The following is a 3,315-nucleotide window of genomic DNA, read 5'->3' as shown; positions in this document are numbered from 1 at the left end:
ATTCGAACAAGTTATCTGTTTTCTTGTTTGTTTTAAGATATCATTATGCTTATTAGTTTCATAACCTATTCAAATGCGTTTGTGAAAAGTATACGACATTTGGCTGTACAATTTACAAAAGAGCCCAACCAGAGACATCATGATTACTGGCAATATGCATCGAAAAGAATATACATTATTCAGAATTCGATTCCTGAACTGCTAACATCTAACTGGCAATCACTTAATATTTATCGCAAGGATCGATTGAGAAATAAGAAAATGAAACTTGTTGAAATTGTTTGTTCTGAGAATTTTAAACTGTCAGAATGGGGTTTTGTGGAGATTTTAGTAATTTTATATAGTTAAGATCATGAGTCAATTAAAGCTAGACCACCAAGGAAAACCTGAAAGTGCTGGACGGCAGTTTCATCCTATTGTGGGACTCCTCAGCCTCTCGAGATTCGAACCCAGGACCTATCAGTCTCGCGCGCGAACACTTAGCCGATAGACCACTGAGCCGGCTTCCAGATTTTCCATGGTGGTCTAGCTTCAATTGGCTCATGATCCCAACTATATAAAATTCCAAATTGTACCAAAAATATAATATTGAATAAAGCTAATAATTACAATAACTAAAATGGTAATATCCACAATCATTATGATAAAAAACATTTTCTTTCTAAAAAAGAAATAAGAGGTAATAAGAAAGGTAAATCCAGGAGTTCTTGTGAGATGCAGTGACCAGTGGAGTTCAAACCACGTCTGTTATGAGATATCAACTCACTGAAGACAATTGGTGAACGGTTGCTCAATTTCGTGGATCAGTTGAAGTTAGACAATAACACCATTGAATGCCGGCTCAGTGGTCCATCGGTTAAGTGCTCTGGCGCGTGACCGGTAGGTCCCGGGTTCGGATCTCGAGAGTCTGATGAGTCCCACAATAGGACAAAACGGCCGTCCAATGCTTCCAGGTTTTCCATGGTGGTCTAGCTTCAAGTGACTGACGCTTTCAACTATGAAAATACTAAATCTCCACAAAACCTCTTCTGATAATAATAATAATAATAATAATAATAATAATGATAAAGTAGTTTAAATAACAAGTAATTTTTGAACAAAGAAAACATCTACTTTTGAAAAAAAGAAAATATTTTCTAATAAACAAACAATTTAATGGATAAATAATAAGCAAACTCGAGAGAATATAAAATTACAAACCTTGATAAACACAATCCAATAAGACAACACAATGATATACACATACCAATGGAAAAAAAGGAATAACTTTTCTTTGTTACATATCACATATATAGAAATAAACAATTTGACTGATTGTTTTGTAGAGATATGTTGTCTGAGACTATCCAGGTGTTTTTCAGTGTTTATCAAATGTACAATATCTAGTTGTTTTTTTAAAACCTTTTTCAGTTTATATAATAGGTGAGTACTGAATATAAGAGAGTAATTTTCATCGGAGACCTTATTTCAAGCCCTAAATTTCATGTTATTTATGTTTTTGATCTGGTTTGCTAGTGTGATTTATAGTAATGTGTTCATAGTAGACAGGGCTAAATTTACATAGAATGAAATCACCAGCAAAAAACGATTTTATCATTATAGGGTTGTGGAGATTGTTGATGTTTGATTAAGATTATGAATCGATCAATATTAGACCACCACTGAAGCACTGGACGGCCGTTACGTTCTAGTATGAAACCTCTCAGCAGTGATTGGGTTGGTGTTTTCCATGTTGCATTTGAGGATCTTGCATTTTCCTTTGTGTATGTTGAGGCACATTGATGCAAAGGCTGATGATACACTGGTTGTCTTCACCTGAATTCTTTGGTGTATTTGGGATAGAAGAGTTGAGTTATTTGCGAAGTTCAAATAGTCTAGTTGATTTCTGGTACAAATATTAGTGTGATACCTCTGTAGTACTCACATTTGCTCAGATCTTTCTTTGGTATCTTTTTGAGGTTACCTTTCTTTCAACTCTGTTGGCACTTGTTCCTCCTCCCAAATCTTCTTGAATAGAAGGTGAAGCATGTTTGCAGTTACTTCAATATCTGACTTCAGTGCTTCAGCTGGTATATTGTCAGTTCCTGCTGCTTTCCCATTCTTCATTTGTCTGATGGCCATCTTGATTTCTTCCATCGTTGGTGAAGTGACATCTATAGGTGGGTCTGTGTGTGCTGCTTCCATGTCCGGTGGATTCAATGGGGCTAGTCTATTCAACAGTTGCTCGAAGTATTCTACCCATCTCCTTTGTTCTTGAATCTCCGTGATTGTCTTTCCTTCTTTGTCCTTGAACGGTTTCTCCGGTTTACTATATCTCCCTACTAGTTTCTTCGTTGTATCATATGGTTGTTTCATATTTCCTTCTCTTGTAGCTTTTTCCATGGTCGTTGCTAGTTCTCCCACGTATTTTTGCTTGCCAGTTCTAATGCTCTTCGCCACTTGCTTGTTTGCTTCTGCGTACTCTGCTTGTGCCTTGACTTTCTCTGCTCGTGTTCGACTGTTGTTAATTACTGTCTTCTTGTTCTTCCTTACTTCAATCTTATCCAGGGTTCCCATAGAAATCCATTCCTTATGATGATAATTCTTTTCGTCCCATGATATCTTCATACACGATGTTGTCCATTCTGAATTCGGAGTTTAGGTACTTCATCAGGACCGTCAGATCCTTTCCTGAGCACTTCATTCCTCATATAACTGATCTTTATTGTCATCGTTAATATTATTGGTGGGTGCATAACATTCGATAACATTCATTGTGATTCCCTCCTTCTTTGTTTTGAAAGATGCTTTGATTATTCAGGATCCATGACATTCCCACCCAATAAGTGTTCTAAGTGCTTCATGGGACAGCATCAGAGCAACTCCCTGAGTGTGCAGAGCAAATTCTTCTCCATGACCAAGGTACTGCAGCATATCTCGCGAATCTAATCTATTTATATACGGATTGGGTCCAATGGGTTTCAGTGATCACGAGCACTGTCAAGTTGTATCTCTCCATTTCCACAGCTATTTGACTGGTTCATCCAGCCTCCTAGATTGTCCAGACATTCAATTTTCTGATGTTAATTGTTGCTTTGGTTTTTGGAAGAGGCATCAGCCTCATGATTTCCGAAGAATTTCGACTTTTATAATGAGGCGTCATAATTCTTGTAAATGCAGATCCTCCAATTCCCAGGTCAGTGTTTGAATGGTTTAAATTTTTTTGGGTTAGCGTTTTTTTCGCAGGATTGTTTTCTGTGAGATAGAGTTGTTAACCCTATTCTTAATCCTCTTCCTTTACTTGTGCTTGGGATCGGCAGTAACCCTAAAGGAGCT

The sequence above is a fragment of the Schistosoma mansoni genome, chromosome W, assembly GCF_000237925.1.
Source record: "Schistosoma mansoni strain Puerto Rico chromosome W, complete genome".
Taxonomy (NCBI): Eukaryota; Metazoa; Platyhelminthes; class Trematoda; order Strigeidida; family Schistosomatidae; genus Schistosoma; species Schistosoma mansoni.
This window is presented reverse-complemented; position numbering follows the sequence as displayed.